Source organism: Alosa alosa, chromosome 7 (assembly GCF_017589495.1).
Source record: "Alosa alosa isolate M-15738 ecotype Scorff River chromosome 7, AALO_Geno_1.1, whole genome shotgun sequence".
Taxonomy (NCBI): Eukaryota; Metazoa; Chordata; class Actinopteri; order Clupeiformes; family Clupeidae; genus Alosa; species Alosa alosa.
In genome coordinates, this window is record NC_063195.1 from 28,528,140 (window position 1) to 28,548,839 (window position 20,700).

The 20,700-nt window shown below is 44.7% G+C and overlaps 1 protein-coding gene across 1 annotated transcript in view; it reads left to right on the forward strand.

Annotated features, from left to right (window-relative positions):
• Positions 1-684: 684 nt before the first annotated feature.
• LOC125298337 (voltage-dependent T-type calcium channel subunit alpha-1I-like) overlaps positions 685-20,700 on the forward strand; it is a 36,174-nt gene continuing 16,158 nt past the window's right edge. Inside the window, exon 1 of the mRNA XM_048249039.1 lies at positions 685-1,357. The gene's annotated coding sequence lies outside the window, so the exon portion shown is untranslated. The remainder of the gene's footprint in view (positions 1,358-20,700) is intronic.

Consider the following 20,700-nt stretch of genomic DNA (forward strand, 5'->3'; position numbering starts at 1 on the left):
AACATGAAACAACTTTAAACATTTTATTCTCTATCTCTAAGCTGAATACTATTGCATGTTCAGATAGGCTAACTGCCAAGTGACCTTACCGTGCTCCCAAACATCTCCTGCAGCACTGTGCCTGCGTGCACCTTCTGAGAGTTCACTGAATGTATGACGTCACGGATTGGTGGTCGCAAGGCATTTCAATTAACACAGAAAATTGTTATTTTTGTAAATTTCTAACTTCACAAACTATTAATGAGACATTTGAGGGAATATTCACGTTGGAACTAGCGGAAGTATTACAATTTTTAAAAAGTAAAAAACGGGTCTTGTCAAAAGGGCACTTGGACATCAAAGGGGCAAAAGGGTAGGTGCTAGAGCCCCTGTAGCCCTCCTTCTCTGCACGTGCCTGGTATGCTGTAGTCAGAGGGTTTTTAGAGGTTTGATGGGCAGCGCGTTGCCTTACAAACGGAGACACACTTTCTGCTACGGGTGTGGGAGTGACGCGCTCACTCCAACAGGCATCAGCGCGCGTCAATCTCTCGCTTTGTCGCGCTGCTTGGCGAAGCTTTACGCGCACTGTGCGTTCGAGAGCACAGCCTCCACCCAGGTATACTCTCATACTGAGGTAACAGTGAAGTGTCTACGGCCTCTAAGCAACACCCCGTTCAGTATAGCTATTATTAAGTCCTGGGTGCCCATTGCAGTTACGAATCCGAAAACTATGTTTTATCTGATTAATCTTTTCCCGCACGGATCGACGTCGGCTTGTGATGTATCTGTGAACGGTATTTGACAAAAAAGTAACCGATGCATCTAGGAAAGGATTTCGTGATGGTGTTGGAATGGAGCTGCGTTCCTACCGAGAAACCTCATGTGATCAATCGATAGCCAAGGCGCAAGAATAGGCGCTCCATCCTCCTCTCAGCCTGTAGAATACACAGGCGCTCCTCATCCAAGGGTGCGCAGTCGCCAGCGGTTTGGAGGTAGTCTTTTACCAACCTGGATAAATTATTTTGCCGATTTGTTTGCGACGCAGAGCATGGGGATTTCCAAACCACCTGAAATGTTTCTGTACCGTCACGATCGGTTGTGGATATGCCAGTGCTACTGTTTTCAGAGGAGGTGATTTTAACATCTTGAAAACTGCTTTTGGAGATTGGACGTATTGTAACACAGCTCTCGCCCGCATACATTTGTTACACCTGAATGCAGTAACTGAATGACGTCCGTGCTATGTGCCACTGGATATTAAATGTGAAATCTGACAGGTAAAGTCTGAGAGGAAAGAAAAACACAATATAAAGACACGAGACTCAGCTTTGTCTCTTTCCAGTGAATAGTGACGCACTCCTCTTTGATGTCAGACAAGGTAAGAAACTGATCGGTTTGTGTTCCCCGTTGCCTGCACACGTAATGCTTAATTGTAAATTGTGAAATGTTATGTTAGATTTAAGTAATGGCACCTTTTGTTAATGTAAAACATCACTTAAGTCAGGATAAAAGTAAAAAACTGTTGACCTACCCACCCCTGTCTTTTCCATGTTAGCACTCTTGTCCACACACAGTTTATTTGGTCAGATTGTGTTGTTATCAACGGTTCGTGAGCTCTTGACCTTCACCTGTAGAAACTCAAAAGAAGGCCCGCTAGTTGATCCATGTACCATCAGCAGCTTATCAAAATATGGTCAGTTGACCCATGCTGGTCTTGCAGAGTTCCAACCTCCTGTAAACTCTATTGTGTGCCGTTCAAAGTCTTAGCGTTAACACACCTGCCATCGCTTGAAGTTGCATCGTCAAAATGTCGTTTGCCGTACGCACCCATTCTCCCTATGCGTATGTGTCAAAGTTGATCATCTTCTTCGGAATTAATACAAGCAGGCCTATATACAATTTGGGCTTCTCTGCGGCAAAACCTCACACAATGAAAAGATTCCGCGCTGGTACATTTCACCCAAGCCTAAACTACACGAGTACGTGTCCACCAAAAGACGCATGTTGTGTTGAAGTTCTCTTGAATTACGCAACCTTTACCAATGCGTAAACTTAGATGCTGAATGTGAAGAGAGATTTCTAAGGTCTAATATTCAATCGGATATTGAAATACTTCTGTCGTCCCTAAAGTTGCAGTTATCTGTTCTGCTGTGGTTCCTATGTTGATATGACACGTTATAAATGTTTATTTCTCGAATGACAGGACCACTAACTGATGTTCAAGCACACCTAACAGAATTCAAATTAACACGTAAAGGGACACAGCCTCAGCTTTGAATGATATATGCTATACTTGATTTGCAATCAGCCTTTTATTTGAAAACCAGCAACCCAATTTATCACTGAGACTATGGAACCCACACTGATCTTCAGTGTACATTACTGTCATAAAACCTAACCCAGAATCTCTTTTTTGCTGATCGGTTAATCCGACGGTAAGGGTCAGTGTTTGGACGGTCACATATCGGCTCCATCCATCGATTTTTTTTTCTGTCCTTATACAAACACGTAGATTTGCCAGAGCATGAAGCGGTGCGTTATGGACTCCGCTGGAATTCAAAGCGCAGGAATATTTCCGCTTGTTTTTACCTTTATGGCCGAGAGAGTGCGCTGTATCCGTGGAAATGTGCGCATGTGTTCGTGTGACTCGGGGCGACGGAAGCATCAAGTGTATGTGTTCATGCATTTGAGCCTGCACGCGTTTTATATTGATAATGAGGATATGCTATGGAGCTATTTGTAGATCTTCACCTTCGCAGCAAGTATATTCACAACTATACGTGTGGCTGATTTGTTGCTTGCTGTACTAAAATGACGTCAAGTCATACGATTTTGCAGTTGTTCAGACCGATGGCTTTGATCAATCAAAAGGTGTAGGATACGCATAAACACCAAAAAGACAAACTAATTGGGATACATTAACATATAATCTATTAGACAGCAACGTTATTATTACTAATCAAAAGTGTAAAGGCCACTTGAAAATGAATACGCTCTTGCTTGTTTGTGAAAGTGCAAAGATAATTTAGGCCTGTTTTGTCCCCCTCCTCCGCCGCCCACCTCATCTTTCAGTCCCACCTACACCTTCGGTTTTTCACAATATTGTTTAAAATGCATCATCTATGGTTAATCCTTGATACATTTCATTAAATCAGAAATGATCATGATAGGAATTTTACTGTTTGCATTTGGTATAGTAGGGGGATGCTGTAAATCAGTTTTGAAAATACGAATTGAATTCCCGTAAACTAAAGATACCCCCTTTCTCCCAGTTTACATATGTCCTTCAAAGTACATTAAAAGATGACTGGCCTACATTCTCAAGCTATAAATATTACACCTCTCACGGCAGTTGTAATCGCTCTTTGTTTGTGAAATCGTTGAGTTGCCTTCAGCGCTGAGAGTGTACAGCTCCCCAAGGAATCCATTCTGGACAGTGGGAATGAAGGAAACAATCAGCGTGCTTCGGCTGCAGCGGTGTCATATTAGCTTGATGGTCCTGCCATTAACTTCAAGGCAGCGCGGTAACCATCAACTTTAAGGCACCTAACCCTTGTCTAACCCTAGCACCTGCAGCGCTGCCTTGAAGTCGAAGGTGGGGGTCCAAAAGACCATAGAACCATAATTTAGTGAAGCACAGCATTACAGTGAGGTCAATATTAGCACAGGGTTGGCTAAATAGATGGGGCTTGTGGCTAGAGATGGGCACTTCAATGGGCCACCATTTGTTGACCAGGCTTAGAGCAGTGGTCTGTGCAGGGCTGCGTATTGACTGTGAATGCAGGGGGTCATAGACCTACATGGAATGAAGTGATGGCCTACAAGCTTTCTGGATCATGATCATCCAATGCAGTTCAAACAAAGTAAGACACCACTGACAGATAGTTTCAGAATAGGGGGTTATCAAGATGTTTTGAACATGTGAATCTTCCCATCAACTACTTGGCACTGACATTTTCCAAAGATCCAGAAAACGTGCACAATTCTAGATTGTCTGAAACCCATTCATCTTGTCATGCACTCCATAATGTATATCAATAAGAAATAGAAATATAAGAAATGAAACATTCATACTTCGGGGCTGAAATTGCCATTCAGAATGACAAGGAAAGCAATTTGGTTATTACATGCTCACACTCCATCTTCCTCGTAATTATTTGACATCAGCCCAACAGGAAACATCTAGAACATGGCAGAAACACGGTCACCCCTCTCTCTGAGGGCTGTGTGGCAGTGGGCTTCGGGTGGAGGTCATGCAGTAAGGGGGGTGGGGGAGCGGGGCGTCGGCCATGTTTGATCCTTTATAAATTTTGAAAAGCTCAATCACGCTGGCTCATAGCGGTCACATACCAAGGCTGGCCAGATCAATACGGCCCCATAACTCTGGGCTCTGACCCCGCCTCTAAATCACTGGACACCCGCCAGAGCTGGGGCTTTATGTGGAGCAAACAGACACACAGACCATTCTCCCTCTATCTCTCTTTCTCTCCCTCTTTCTTTCTATCTCTCTTTCCCTCTCTCTCCCTCTCTCTCACACACACACACAAATGAAGAGAGAGAGAGTTGCACCTGTAGAGGCACACATTCACTCCTGCGCTGCACATTATCAGTCAGGAATACACATTATACAGATTTAACCTCAAACCATAATGGTGGGCTGAGAACATACATCCACAAAGACAAAAAGGCACCTACTGTACTTTAACAGTATACATAATTTTGTATTTGGGCATAAAAATGCATTTAAATCTTAGGCTTTAAATCTTTGGATAATGCTATCCTTACAGTGTAGGATGTGGAAATGGTTGCTTGAGCACACTCAAATTCAGCTGTTGTTATGGGCAACTGTAAAGCAACCTGTCAAGCAGGTGAACACTGATTTGTGTGTGTGTGTGTGTGTGTGTGTGTGTGTGTGTTCATACATACATACACAGATCTAGTATGTGTGAACTATGAGAGACCTTCATTGGTTGCCTTTACCACAGACTCAAACTAATCCTTGAGACAGCCCCTACAAAATCCACGTAGTACTGTGACATAGTGGCATTGAGTAAAAACTAAAACTGTCATTTGAATTTGATGTGACGCATATAGAATGTGACATGTTGACATTTAACAGCATCCTGTTTACCGACACATTTTTTGTGTGCTGCCTTGAGCATGCGCCACTGCTGACTTCAAAGCTTGGCACGGTTGTTTGCATCGATCAGCTTGATGCATTGTTTGCACACAGTGCCAATGTGCATCAGTTAGAAACCACCATCATTACAATTACCCAGGCAAAGCCTTTGGCAGCTGCCAGCAGAGAATAACTCCATAACCGACTCCAGCCCTGGAACAATGGCAGGGCCCAAGACACTACAAAATCATACAGTCACACACGACCTATAGCAGGGATTTGAACTCCAGTCCTATTGGGGCAGTTTTTCTCCACCCGTGACATTGTTTGGCTCAGATGGTTGCCTATAATGGTGGGTGTGGATGGGGTGTTTGCATGGGTTTGCGTGTTTGAACTTCTCTGTTTGCTCTGGCATTGCTGGAAAGCTGTAGACAAATGGCAGCCCACTGTCAGGGAGTAATCAAATTCTGCGAAATCTGTAGGGATGCTTGTGTGTTGTGTGTGTGTGTGTGTGTGTGTGTGTGCGTGTGTGTGTGTGTTTGTGCTTTTGTATGCCCTAATAATGTCCATCTCTCCTTCTCCCTCCTTATCTCTATTACTCTCGCCACAGTTGGCAGCAGGGCTACACAACAGGAATGATCTTTGTTGTTCCGGTGCCAGAGCGTTTACTACTGGAATTACCCGGTTCTGTTCCTAGGCGGACTAGGCAGCTAGCGTGTGGCTAACACTTTCTGGCAGGTCTTTTTCTAATCACGGTTCTATGATGAGGTGAGGTTTAATCAAGGCAGCTTGCGGGCGTCACTCATCCGTAAAACGGTGCTGGCGTTCTCTTTCCCAGAAGTCAGTGTGGTGGGGCACGTTGTGACAGTGATTTGGCACAAGCTGCAAATGAACATTGCCAGTGAATGATTTGGAGCATAGCCGGCGAGTGTGAGTGAGTGTTTTTGCGAATAGATTTGTGAGTTGATGTGTGTGTGTACTGGTGCTAAACTTGTGTGCTCATGTTTGTTCACACTTGTGTGTGTGTGTGTGTTCATCATGTCATCCTATGTGTTTGATCTTTTGTCTAACACACAGAAACAGAATATAACTGGGCAAAAAACAACTGTCCCCTCCAATTGCTTATAGCCCAAATGAGACTCAATGAAACTGCTGTAGCCAGTGCAGTGGCTCACATGCAAGTGGATCAATGTGATTTCAGAGAAAGATAAATAATACGGCAATGCAAGTTTATGGCTCTGGACATGCTTGGTAGTGTGTGCAGGTCAGTCTGTGTGTGTGCATGTGTGTGTGTGTGTGTGTGTGTACTCAGTATGTATTTGTTTGTGTGCATGCGCGTTGTGTGTGCGTGTGTGTGTATGTGTTCATCTCTGTATGTGTTCAAGCATCAGTCACAATTATTGATGTACCTATCTCCAAACCATAGTTTGGATGCGTTTATGAGTGTGTGAGTCCATCCAAGAGCCCAAGCCCTCCTGGGGCCCACTGAATGATCACGCTTGGATGGAGGGGGGGGCTGGCACCCAGGAGCATATTTAATCAAGCTGATTGATCTGTCCGTTCGGGAGTGCCATATGTTGGGGTGGTGCTGAGCCATCCACCTCCCTTCAGAGTACTGCTCATGCCACCGCAGTGGGTTTCACACTGAGAATCAGAGATACGAGGGAGACTAGCAGGGAGAGAGAGTGTGGCAGAACGAGAGAGAGAGAGGAGGGGGGAGGGAGAGAGAAAGGCATAGAAGATGAGATTGATACTGAGAGACCTTTGTGTGTACGTATATTCACAAATACATACACACAGGCTTGTATGCACACACATCCAGCACACACGTTGCTAATGAAATTCCATCGGCTGTGGCAGGTTCAAGTGGCAAATTCCAGTGTGAGTAAGCAGCATTCATCAGGCCAGCGTTGGTCTCGGTGTGACGGGCGGCTGCTAATTCCCCAAGCCCCCTAGCCCGGCTCGCTGGCAGGTGAGGAGAAGCGAGGCGGAACACTGGCATCTCGCACGGAGCGGAGCAGTCAACCCCCCCATCCGCACCACCACCCGAGTGCCGAGTGAGCGACGGCGGCCAGCTGCGGCGGCATGTTTATCACCTGTGCACTGCCCACCGGCCCACTCGCCGCACGGCACACCCCACCTCCTCTCCTGGGCCATCAATTAATCTTCAGGCGCCTCTCTCTTTCTCTCTCTTTCTCTCTCTGTCTCTCTCCCTCTCTCTCCCTCTCTCTCCTCCAGCTCTCACCACATCTAGAGAGGAGGGAGAGTGGGACTGGTGAAGCCCCCTGTCAAGTGGCAGAAGTGGAGATTTGTATTACAGTGTGAGGCTGTGGGTATATATGTATGTGTATACAAGTGTGTGTGTGTGTGTGTGTGTGTGTGTGTGTGTTTTGGGGAGTGTAAGTGTATTTAATGTGTTCAAGTGAAGCTGTTAGTTTTCTCTCTCTCTCTCTCTCTTTCTCTCGATGGCAGGCAGTTGTTTTGTCACTGTCACACTGGCTTAATTAAGACAGGTGGGCACATACTCAACCAGAGCAGTCAGAATGGATAGAGAGACTGAGAGAGAGAGAGAAAGAGAGGAAGAATTTGGACAAAAGTAGGGAGAGATTGATAGAGAAAGAAATTGAATGTATGTGTGTGTGTTTGTGTGTATGTGTGTGTGTTTGTGTGTATGTGTGTGTGTTTGTGTGTATGTGTGTGTGTTTGTGTGTATGTATGTGTGAGTGAGAGAGAGAGAGAGAGAGACGTGACAGTACACCATCTTCAGCGCTGAATATATGCAACAAATACATAAAGATGTTGACAGTTTGTGCGTGATTACATTTGTATGAATGTGTGAGTGTGTGTTTAAGTGTGCATTACTGTGTTTGTGCGCCAGGCGATGTAAGAGCGTGTGTGTTTCATGGTTCACAGAGAAGCGCCCTGACACTCTCCCTCTCCTCCCCTCGAATCGGAGCCCAGTCCACCCACACGCGACAGCGAGCCTCGGGCCTGTGCGGCTGGGGTATTTTTAGGTGGACTGTGCTTTTGCAGTCGAGTGTTCGCTCCATCTGCTTCGCCGCCGCCACTCGAGCTCCAAAACTCATAGCCAGGAACGGCCCAATATGTTCGCCACGCGCGTCCCGCTCGTTTACAGAGCACGTGTTGAAACACGCACCGAAAATTTACCGAGTCCAAAGTTGCCTTTCCAAATCGTTTTTCCAAAGGATGCTTAAAATGGATCGTTTTTCCAAAGGATGTTTAAAATGAAAGGATTAATGACATCTTGTGTGAAAAATAACTACCTGTTGTGCAAAAGTATATATATATATATTTATATATATATGTTTTTTTCCTCTTCATGACACATTTTTTGACTGGTGCGACTTATACTCCGGTGCGATTTAAAGTCTGGAAAATACGGTATGTTTTTTTTTTTTTTTTGCAGTGTTTGAATTGATTTGAATTTTCTCTAAATATTCCAGAGTACTTAAGTGTACAGGCCATGGTAAAAGATAGTCTAATGCAATGGAATGGCAATGCTAATGCTAATGCAATAGAAACCAATTCATATTAACCCACAGCAGCCCACAATGAAAGATGAGCTAATTTAATGGAAACCAATAAATACTAATTTAGGTGGGGAAACCGTGAAGGATTCTAGATACGGCAGCCATTCAAACTGACATAACGACAGAAGTGACTGCAGTCCAGGTTGACGGACAGGCCGCTCCGATGGAATCTCTCCCCCGTCAGGCACAATGGGAGCCATTATGTAGTAATTTGTCGATTGGTGTACTGTCTCTCCGCCGTTAATGTCTCATTAAGCTAGCCGATAGGCAGGCAAATCCCTAGCGTGAGATCAGAGTTAGCAGCAAACACATCAGCCTAATTATCTCTGGACACCAAAGATTCCCATTACCACCTCCCTGGATCAATGGTGGAGTAAGGTACCGTTCGTTATTTATAAACAGGGTCCCCGGAGGGATTTTGAGCGCTTCAATCAAAAGTTGCATGACCCTCCCCTGCCTGCAAGAAAATTACCAACAACCCTCCAGCATCTTTTTCAAAAAAGTATTCACATGAAATAAAACAATAAAACATTGAGACCATTCAACAAAGCACACTGGGTAATAACAAATTCAACACATGAACTTGTTGCTATGGACTCATCTATAGGCTTCCTCAGTCATTGTAAAGTTGCCGAAGCTGAACATTATCCAAAACTCAGTTTCTCAGACGAGCGTCAATTTGGGAGCTTGCTACACTCCTTCCTTCTCAAATGACTTGAAAAGGCCGTTTGCACAATTTCACAAATAATCACAGAGACCGAAAAATACCTAACATGCCAACTTTTTCTGGGTTTAGGCCTATCATTTTAACTTTTCCCCGCTGTCTTGCCGTTTTAATATTTTCCCGTAGAATATCCCATATTACTGTAATACTCTCATAACATTAGTCCTGCATTCTGTCCTGTCTCTGTGTTGTCCTTTTGTTACCTCTTGCCCTTCCAGAGAAACAGATTTATTCAAATCATCGTTTTGCTTGCTTGAATGCGAACTCAGAGTGATGTTAACCTACAGGCCTATTTAAGTTAACGACGTGGTTGTCGTGAGAGCACAACTCATTGGCGCTTGCAGTGTTCGGCCATAGGCTATATCTACGTGCGCACCTGCCAGGCTAAGAGCCAAAGAAATCCCTGTATATTCACTCCAAGTTGGTCTACCATAACTTACCAACTCTACACTGTAGACCATAAACTGGCTATTTATATGACCAATGTATTTGTTAAACTTTATGAAGCAGAATTACGCACTGCTACTTGGAACGTAACACATTTTTGTTGGCAGGAGAGAGAATGACAGCGATTAACAAATTGCACTTGTTGCTGGTTACCAATAAATAGGGCCTACTATATATTTTTTTACAAACAACAAAAACAGAAAGGATGGAGACAGCAAAGCTAGAGATGGGCAGGAACAAGGTCAATTGGTAGAAATGCTTGTCAAAACGTTAGGAGCTGGATGTGAGGATGAATGAAGCACAAGTATGCTTTATAAGCATGCACACTGTTTAAAGTTAGGCTAGGCTACACGGTAAACTACAAGCAAACCAAAGTTAAATTTAGCTTTTTTAGGGCTGGATAAAGTTGACCAAATGGATATAGGCTGTTAGGCGTGAATAAAGTAGGCTACTTTGTTGCTCCAACCCTTCCAACGTTAATGGGGACGGATGTTGACATTTTTTGGGGACAGATGTTGACATTGTATTTTGCGTGAGAAACCCGGGAAATCTCACTTATTTTCATTGTTCAATGTTGACAGAGCTATGGAACGAAAGAGAACGTTATATGGCGACAGAAATCAACAATCAAACAAGCCACTTTCATTTTTTGCTGTTTTCATTAATACAAAAGATGGGTGACCCCCCCTCCTAGACAAAAAAAAGTTAGGTGACCCTCCCCTCAACAAAGAATAAAAAGACATGACCCTCCCCTATTTTCCTCCGGTGACCCCGTTTATAAATAACAAACGGTCCCTAATGGTCTTTCACCAGCAGCGCGTCGACCCCTCTCGTCAAGACGTGTTTTGTGTTTTCTATGGTGCAGATGCTGACATGAGGACATAGAGAAGGAGATGGTTGCCTTTTTAGAATTAATTTCTTGGAGCCCATATACAGTGTGTGGACCATCTCTTTCTCTCTCTCTCTCTTGCACCTTTTGTCTGGCACCTGATAAAACATATTTTGGATGTGTGCACCCGTTTCCACAATCATGAGGACTTAGAAAAAGGCAGAAGAAGATAGAACATTGGGATGTGAATGCTGCCTGAATGAAGTAATTTAGTGCAACTCAGTCCAAATATACCAACCCTTTTTTTGGCAGTTGGCAAGCAGTTATGTGAAACTAGTTTAGGATTATGGTTCATAGTTTAGGATTCCTTAGATCCTTTGATAGCTCTGGTGAAAAACTTTCAGTTGATGCATTTAATGAGTCAAACTAACTGACTCCATCATTCCCTGTGTTCTCTAAGAGTTCTCTAAGGGTACTCTAAGTTCAACAGAGTTAGGAGAAGACTGGCAACACCACACCACCATGCGGTACTACAGCAAAACCAAAATTGAAATAAATGTCGTCCCATAGATTGAGTCAGTGCCTTCTTGTGGATGAGAACGCAGCACTTGGAATAACAGACCCAGATTATTGGCCGTGCTGTATATACTGTGCACTGCTGTTGATCGCTGCTCTGAGGTGAAGAATCCACCACAAATGAATTAAAGGTGTGAATGGAGGCAGACAAGGCAGTACTGTTTCATCAGAAAGACAAGCACGACAGCCTCCTTTTCAAATCTGTCTGATTCCTCCGGTCTGCATGAATCCTCACTCAGGTTTTTTTTTCATCTCTATCTGGCTTTTGGCACAAACCTGAAGCAAATCAGATGCATGCGGAGAGGGAAGCACGAGAGAGAAACGTGTCTGAAATGTTCCTTTTGAACGGTGCCAGGGCTTCCCTCTCACCCGGAGCGAAGGTAAGCTCCTGTGCCAGAGGCCGTGGATTGCGCTGAGGCGGCGGGGAGTCCCCGGTCCTATCTGCCTGCCCGTGGTGCTCTTCCCTTTGAGCAGGGCCTAGCCCACTGCCTGCAGCATGGGCAGACGGAGCGGAGAGCACCTCACCAGGCCTGTCCAAGCTGACAGCTTTTGGGTTGGGGAGAGGGGAAGGGGAGGGGGGGGACAATGGTAGAGAATGAGTGAGTGAGTGACTGACTGATTTGGGGGACAAAGAGGGGGAGAAAAGAATGAAAAGCCAAAGAATCCCCCAAAATGGAAAGAATGCAACAAAAGAAAGAGAGAAAAACAATGTGTGTGCGTATGAGAGAGAGAGAGAGAGAGAAAGAGAGAGAGAGAAAGAGAGAGAGAGAGCAATATGTGTGCAGGGTTCCTACGCAGTATGGAATACCTGGAAAAGTTCATTGAAACTACCTTTGGCAAGTTGTATTGCAAGTTTGCCGTCTTAACGTCCCGAAGATCAGAGGAGCCACTCGAAGGCAGAGGACAAAAGTGTGTTGAGCAAAACGTCTGCATTTCAGACTTCTTTGTTTCCGCGAGAGTTTAACAGGTGTGATAATTCAAAAACTCCATGTTATTTTCCCATAGGAAAAGTCGTAAGATACCGAATCTCAAAGATCAATTTGAATCAATTACACATGTTTTACCCGTTTGGCTCTCCATAATGCAAGCATTCTTATACTTGCACAGTGCATAATCATATCAAACCTGACCCAACACTTCTAGGTCAAGTGGTTCTCATAAAGTAATTGGCAGGAAGGAATGCCTGAGCCCTGGAAAGGGTGTAGCCTACCTTTGCTGAGTTTACATAATTAGGAGTACCCAACCAACCGCATTTTTCTCATATAAAGCTAACTTCACACTTCATAATGTACTGGTTTGTATGGAGGTGTCAGTTGAATGTGCTGGGGGGGGCCATAGATAGGAGCGGTCGATGCATCTCATGTTCATTCAGGTCAGTGTGTTGCTCACCCTTCCTATCAGAGAGATGGATTGCCGTTCTATCTCTCCCTCTCCATCTCCCTCAATCTCCATCATTCATCTATACATCTCTCCATCCAGCCATCCATCAGTCTGTCTGTCTTCTTCTTGCATTGCGTTCACGTCTGAGTGCCGTAAAAGTCCCCAGACAATAGCGTGGCCATTAAGGCCCAATGCACAGCCTGTCCTCCAGCCCATTAAAGCTCAATCATGAGACATGTGGGAGCCACATAATCAATTAGCATGTTGATAACGCACTAAACGAATGGTGCACAGATGGGATAAACCAACTGCTTGCTTATGCCTTGACCTTAATCTTCAAAATGAGTCCCTGTCACCGTTTTTGCTTTTAAAGAATGGTGTGACGTCGTCAGGTATACAGAGGCTTTAGCCCCTACGTATTATTCTCAGTTTGTCCTTAAAGCCGTAGTCCGGAACTCAATTCGAAATACACTTTTTGTCAAATTCCGCAAATTGTTTCTCACGGTCCATTAGCTGTGCTTATTTAAAGTTCTGTAAATGGGAAAGTCTGTTCCAGCCAATCAACTAATAGCTTCAGGATCACACATAATTGTGGATGTGTATGACCTGTCCTCCAAGTAAACACCTCAATGAATGAGAAGCCAGCGGACGGACTCATAACCACATGTTGAACACAGTGCCACATCAGAAGACTGAAGTATGTGAAACACCCTCTGAATGAAGGGTGCAATTGATGTGCAGTGGCGGTGATTCACTTTATATCTCACGCAGCTGAAGGACGCGGCTCCTCTAGTGACAGCGACTGTGAGAGGATTTTAATCACAGATCTCAGCCGTGAAATTGAGGTCATCATAGGAGCGACATGCTAGGCTGACTGTTTACATCAAAATATAACCGACGCTGTTTTTATTTTGTTTGTGTGGGAGACTGTATATATATATATTGCAAGGATTGATGAACCATTGACTGTCTTCAGTCAGCGGGATGACTCGTGTAGTATTAATCTGACATCAGGACTTAGCCAGAATAATAATACGAAGAAAAAAAACACTCAACCACTTCTGCTTTATCCTCTCTCTCTCGCTCTCCGAGTCATGTGTCTTCAGCCATCTAAGTTTTATGGCACAATTATGTACCAATGACGACGCTAATTGCCTTATGCCTCGCTAATGGCCTCCTTTAAAGATGACAGGGGCCCATCCTCATTGGCCGGAATGCATTTTTAAACTCTCCATCGCAGGCCTGTAGTTATTAGCAACACACGCCACTGAATATTCAACAGGGGCCCATATTAGTCACAGCTAGTTATCGCCAAGCACCCTCGCACAACGAGACAGGATTGGCTTTTCCGCTCCTTCATCTTTCAAACAGGCCCTTGAAGGGAGTGATGGGGACTGCAGGTCCCAGTCTCATCACAGATGCAGATTGTATTATTGAGATGTTGCAGGAATACCAAAAAAAAGAGAAATGAATGAAAAGAAATTAAATGGAACAAATCTTTTTCCGGAGGCAAAGGCAAAAGTTATTAGACCTATTACTCTTTTAACTGCGAACAAGTTCTTGTATGACTTCAAAGGAGTCGTGAGGAGACCTTAGACTCCGATGCCCTTCAGGAGAGGTTGTTCCTCCCGTCTAAGTGAGTTGAAGTGAGTGACCCCCCCCCCCCCCACAACAAACACACACACACACACACACACACTCACCCTAAATGAAATGACTCACTGAATAATAGATATATCACTTTTTTGAATCCGAGACAGTCCGGTTGCAACAGCAGTGTCAACTGCCTGAAGATTCTGGACTAGCATCTGGTCAGGGACTTCACTTCGGGAAAGCTCTATAACTCTGTGTGAAACGTAGCGTTGTCAGAGTCCGTCACCAAAGAGCTGCCAAACTGCAACCCTTGACCAGCGTTTAGATGGGGATGTGTGCAGTAGGACTAGCAGCTAGCATGCTAGCTAATAGGACTGCTGCTTGGACAGTTGATGGCTATTGCGTTTGCCAGGAGAAGCTGCTCAGATCAAACGACCTGACACAAAGCTCTTCAGATCTAGCAGCCTGGTGGGACTGTTGAAGGACTCAACGATGTTGCGTTCATGTCAGACAAAGCACCACCATTGCCTGTGGACTTATTGAGTGTTTTTGTTTGTCTTTGTCTATGTGAGGCGCTTTGAGTGACTATTATTGTTCATTTGTTTATTTCCTGTCTAAATGTCTGTGTAGGTGTACTGTATGCTGGCAAATCCAGCATTTTGTTTTTGTTTATTGTCAATTATTTGTTTATTTGGCTGTTTATGTCTTGATGTCTGCGTGTGGAGCACTTTGGGTTGCACTTTGTCTATAAAAAAATGTGCTATATACAGTAAATTAATGTGACTTGACTTGACTATATAGATGCAGGGGGAAATGTGAGGCGATGACAAACAGGTGGGCTAAAAGATGGAGCTTTCCCTTTTGAGTCGAGTACAAGTCTGGAGGTCTTTCTTTTTTTCTCCTCCATTTCTTGTGACTGATAAAAGGCTAACACCACATCTGGTGACGGAGAGCACAAAAAAACGCAAGGTGAGGCCTTACATTACGTAGATGAATGGGGATCAGAGAGAGAAGGGGAGTGTGTGTGTGTGTGTGTGTGTGTGTGTGTGTGTGTGTGTGTGTGTGTGTGTGTGTGTGTGTGTGTGTGCGTGTGTTTGGGGGGTTAGGCTGAGGAGCAGCAGGTGCAGACAGCAGCAGGCCTTTGATATACACAGTCGCTTTAATTTGTCCTGGAAGCAATGATTTTCTGTTTCGCCTACACACTGAATCGAGCGGGGGGGGGGGGTGGGGTGGTGCTGTGGCTTAGGGGGGTGCTGATGTCTGTGTTTCTGCCCCTCTCTTTCTTCTTCTTTAGCTCCACACATACATACCCCCCCCCCACACACACACACACACATGCCTCCTCCCCCCTCCATAACCCCTCAATGGAAAACCAGACATTTTGAAAAGTAAACTGAAAAACTCAAAAAACAGCTATAAGCTTGTTGCTTCATGCCCTAGGTAGACACTCATTATAAATCACAACAGAATACTAATCAGGAGAACCACACGCTAGGGGACATCTGTGTGTAGAAGCATTTTGTCAGAGCCTTTGGATCCATCAATAGAAAAAAATAATACATTTACTTAGTATACTTTTATTGATTAATTTACTTAGTATACTTTTATTGATTAATTTACTTCAGATACTTTTATTGATTCATTGACTTCAGATACTTTTATTGATTCCAGTTATCATTTGGGATGTTTCTACACACAAAGTGCTATGATTTCTGGAGGCATAGTGCGTGGTGAATAAAGATCCATTTTCTACAGTGTGCTGTAGGAAACTCCCTCCTCCAAACTTTGTGGTGAAAAGAGGTTATCAACAGTTAGCTTCACTAGTATGTTACAGAATATACTGGTGATAAATAAATATACACATTCATTTGGTAGATTCTTTTGCACACACCACCACCAGTTTTGACCGTTGAGGCACAGGAACAAACCCGTTTTGCTACTGACAGATTGCTCACTCTGTATTGGGCCAAATAGGGTAGTAGTAACACTGGAGCTTGGGTATCTCAGATAAGATGTCTAGTGAAGTTGATGGATACAGGGGAGCACACATGAAACTGATGGAAGACTTGCAGTAAAAGAGAACACTGTCATTGGACTGAGACATGCTCTATTGAGTTCAATCTCCGATGGCTCAAATGAACAGTCTTATCTCAGGTTCCCAGGACTGGGCTGCAGGGGTCCACCTTGAAGGTCTTAAACAAAAGACAAAGGTTCTCTCTGTTCTGCGGGTTCCACGCCCAGCGGTCGCAGGTTATAAGGAACGTCGCATGGTTCATGCTTTCATTCCTGTCACAGATCGCGTCAGGTGTACTGACATGTTGATGACAGTCCAAACTCGACGGGGAAATAACATGCCACAACAAACGACCCAACCCAGACAGATGTGGCCAGGGGAAGTCCATTAGTGGCCATGCTAGAAGGGGACTCCCGGGAGACGTTAGGAGACACCATGTCCTCTTGCCCCCACCACACACCCCTCTACCCCACAGTGAGCCATAAGCCTGATTTATGTGAGCAGGTCTGTGTGCTCCTGAATACAGATTATGTAGGGGTACTTATTTATCTCTAGCAGGCCTTTGAGCCCTGGCTGGGGGCCTCAACGCACGCAGTCGATATTGACACATCAATCCGACCCGGCGACCGTGAAACGAACAAATGAACGAACGAACATAGAGCACAGAGTGTACATGGCTGTTCATGGATCCTCTTCTTTATAAATAACCCGTGCCCGGAATGTGCACTGTTCACCTTTACACTGCCATGGTGATCTTATTGTATATCACAGGCTCTCTCTCTCTCTCTCTCTCTCTCTCTCTCTGGCACCATTAACTGCAAACAGAGAGAATGGTAGGAAAGAGAAAAAGAGGGGGAAAAATGCATGAATAAAGTGAGATGCATAAAAATAAGAAGCGCTTGTGATTCAAGAGAGGCAGAGATGGCTATTCACTGATAGATGGCTATTCACTGCCAGCTAGTCAGCCAGCGTTCAGGCGAGAAAGCGAGGCAGATGCAAAAAAAAAAAAAAAAAAAGACTGATTGCGACTGGAACGCACCCCCAACTGAAGAAAAGGGAACTTGGGTTTGGGAGTGACCTTTTCAAACAAAGAAAAGCGCCCACCATGTCTCCGCATTGACTGTTGCCTCGGGAGCAAACGGGGGCCTTAGCTCTCTGGCTGCGCTGTTGGGTTTAACCCCTGCCTGCCGGGCTGTCTTTCCTAAGATACTGCTGACAGAGAGATGGGTGGATACAGAGGAAGAGAGAGGAAGGTGTAGAGAGTGAGGGGGGGGGGCACAATATCGACTTACACTCACATGTGTGAGTGTATATCGTTATGTAAAGGTTCCGAAAGCAGGATTTTATACAATGAAATGCTGAATCACTGAATGCCGAATTCACCTGCGGTGTGATCGAAACAGGAAGGATCTTCTCATCCGTGACCGTGGCTCTCCCACAGACTCTCCACTGCCACTCACACTCTCTCTCTCACACACACACACACACACACACACACACACACACACACTATCTCTCTCATCCTCTCTCCTATGAAACCAGTCAATTTACACAGTGTGGGTGTTTGACATACTTACGTAAACTGCTATGTTATGCAATATAAATTGTGTGTGTGTGTGTGTGTGTGTATGTGTTTCACTGTCTGCACATGGTGGCTGTTTGTACGTGGGCAATGGGGGAAAAGTTCAGTTGACGCTTAATAAGGTATAAGGCACACAAGAGACGGCCTGTAGCTATATTTAGTAAGATAGTGTGTGTGTGAATATGTGGGGGTACGGTATATGTGTGAGTTCTATGATATACCATCCCTCCTGATTCGCCTGCTTCACTGTTATGCCTTTGTGTGTGTGTGTGTGTGTAGTGTGTGTGTGTGTGTGTGTAGTGTGTGTGTGTGCTTAGTATGTGAAATGGGAACAAAACACAATCCTCACTTCAAATCAGCCATGGAGAGACGTTCAACACAAGAGAGCTCTCATGACAAACAGCCCTCAGGAGCACAGGCTCCGTAGGCGCTTCACTGCACTGAGCATACGCTGAGGACGTAGAAATTAAAGAAGTGATGGCGGCAGCAACACTCGCTTAACACTGACAACCCCCACCCCCAGCTCACACACACACACACACACACACACACACACACACACACACACACACACACACACACACACACACACACACACACACACTTCAACCTCCATATGTCTGTACTGGAGTGATGCATATTTTAAGTAAACACTTGAGCCACTCACAGAATCGTGCTGTACACTACACATGGACTTGCAGATGGCAGATGGTATTATGAGTTGTCATGACAGTGGGTGATGTTGATAGAACAAGTGCTATGCATCCCTTGTAATCATCATGAGTGTTTGTTGTGGTAGTGGGAATAAAGTGTAGTGGGCAATAAAATTCAATGTATGTATGTATGTCGATGATTTGTGTCAACATTATGTTAGTCCTATGCCCCCGCTACCTTGTTCTAGCCGGTGCCTGGCGTGTGTGTGTATTTAAATGCAGTAAAGCAATTTGTTACACTCGTCACTTGTTTTCTGACACTGAGGCCGTCGGCCCACAGTTGCAAGGGTGGTTTTTCCACTCACGCGCGCTAGGGGGGAAGCGAGACGGCCACCATTCAACCCGAAAAAAATCATATAACCATTCCAATGACTCTGAAACTGGTAAGTTAAGGTAAATTAAGCTAAAAAAAACTGCATATTAAGCTAAAAAAACTGCATAGTTTGCCTTTAACATCACTTGTTTTGTCCTGATTAACTTAGCACACAATTTCAACCGATCAAGGCCTTTGAGATTGAGACCTAGAGACATGCTGTGGAGCATTCTTCAGAATGTGGAACTATCGTTCCAAGCACCTGCCCAAGACCACGAGAGGCGGCTTCAGTCAGTCCAGTTGGGTTCATTACCATACGTCCGCTGGCCCTCGTTCAAAGAATTATAGGATTTGCGGTCCATTGACTTGTGTGAAAATTGAATTAAGGTCGATGTGAGCCGGTTTGCTAGCGGAGGTAACCAGGGTGGGGTGGGGGGGGGGCTTCAGCTTCTGGGATGGGGGGTTGTTTTCCGGGATTGCACTGTTTTCCTACCGCATGAGTACACCGGGGCCAAAGCCCCCATAGCTCTGTGTCCTGGGTACCGGGCTTATCTCACACTCACAGAGACTGCTGCGGAATGCTAATGCATGTTTTAGCTAAATGAGGGAGAAACGTGCGGTGCAATCCACCCCAAACCACTACACAATACCCAAATTAAACCTGGCTTTTGTTCCCAGGTGGCATGCTGGTACTCTCTGACGATGCCTTGGTACACGTTTCTCGGCAGAGTCGTGTCCTTAGGGTGGTGAGAAAGTAACACACAAGAACACATTTAAATTTGGGCTTCACTGATATTCTGAAACTGTAACATTTCTCTCATGACTTTCTTTAAACTATCTCTATCTATCTTTAAACAGATGTCGCAAGTCACAAGATAAAGATTGGTAGCCTGTAGTTGTGAGTTTTTCTCTCATGGAATAGCTTATAGCTTTTAGCCATTCCGCTATGTTCTCTCAACATTTTCTAACTCATTTTCTATTCATTTCCATATCCATAACTTATGTCCTGAAATAAAATTAAAGACCACTTCCATGCTAAATGCATTAAGGCATGTATTTCTAGTTACTGGAACTTAAATCAAACATTGATTTATTATTTCTAAATTTACAATTTCATCAGACATACATTTGTCATGCAGGCACAGGGCAATGACAACAATAATTGAATGAAAACTGGCCTTGAGGCAACACACAGTCTCGTGTCCACCCCCTACCCACTTCCCCCCAGCAAGCTTCCCCAATCATTAAGGCATAATTCTTATACCCTCTTAGTGATACCGCCCCACTGCCAACGTCTGTGTTTATCTCTAAGGGCTAAGTCTGAGACGTGGCCATTCATACGACTCATTGTAATGGTAATGCATCAACAAAAGCATAGAGACGCCGATAGCTTGCGCCGCGGTTCCGTCTCGACCACCATCTAAGAAATAATAGAAAAGGAGTCGGAACGTAATTACAGTGTTCTCAGTGCCTCCACGCTCTCCGGGATCCAGTTCCGCACATCGATGTCAACGCCCCTCGCAATTTGCGGGCACGGCTGGGTGCCCACGGGAGGGCGTCCGACTTGTTTAACGTGCAGTGAGAGCTTGAGTGCATACACAAGCAGGACCAGAGGAGTGACATTTGAGTCACTTTTTCACAATAACGCCATAACTGTGTGTGTGGAGATTGTGTTCTATTGTTGTTGTTTTTTTTTTTTTTTTGCTGTGCAGGCAATGGCCCCTTCTGCACACACACACACACACACACACACACACACACACACACACACACACACACACCACACACACACACACACACACACACACACACACACAATGGCCACCTTCACACACACACACACACACACACACACACACACACACACACACACACACACA